The sequence below is a fragment of the Penaeus monodon genome, chromosome 32 (assembly GCF_015228065.2).
Source record: "Penaeus monodon isolate SGIC_2016 chromosome 32, NSTDA_Pmon_1, whole genome shotgun sequence".
Lineage (NCBI taxonomy): Eukaryota > Metazoa > Arthropoda > Malacostraca > Decapoda > Penaeidae > Penaeus > Penaeus monodon.
Window position 1 is genome coordinate 2,374,761 of NC_051417.1, and position 590 is coordinate 2,375,350.

A 590-nucleotide genomic window follows, 5' to 3' on the forward strand; every position below is an offset into this window, starting at 1 on the left:
GGGTTTTCAATTACAGTGCATCAACCTCGTATTTTCACTGAGTCATTAAATAACCTAGGCTTTCATGTATCATGTTTATGTAACCCCTTTGTAACAATAGGATAAAATCCAAAGATTCCTACACACCGTTTAAAGAATCGCCAAGGTCGGTGCTGTGGGAGCAGATGACGGAGGGGCTCCAATCACAGTGACTCAGTTTAACATATATTATATGTGTAATATTGATAATAATAATCTTTATCGGCTGGAAAAGTTAGATTACAGAATAAAATCGTTCCCTGCAATGGCATCGTCCGATTAAACGCACGAGTTGGTTAAACTTTGCCATCAAAACTGAGACCGCAGATACTTTACAAGGAAGCAGAAGAGAAAGAGAAAGAAGGAACACTGACCGGATGAACTTAATTTGTGCATTTCTGCATCAAGCCTAATTGCTCGGCTATTTCCTCTGAGCTAATGATGATTTGATATTTTACAGCACCGGAAAACTCCCCAATGAAAACGAAAACCCGGCAGTCTCTGACCTCGGCATCGGCAGCCGAGGCGGAAGTAATGGCCGGGCGATTAGGCCTGGACGCCCGCCGGAATTG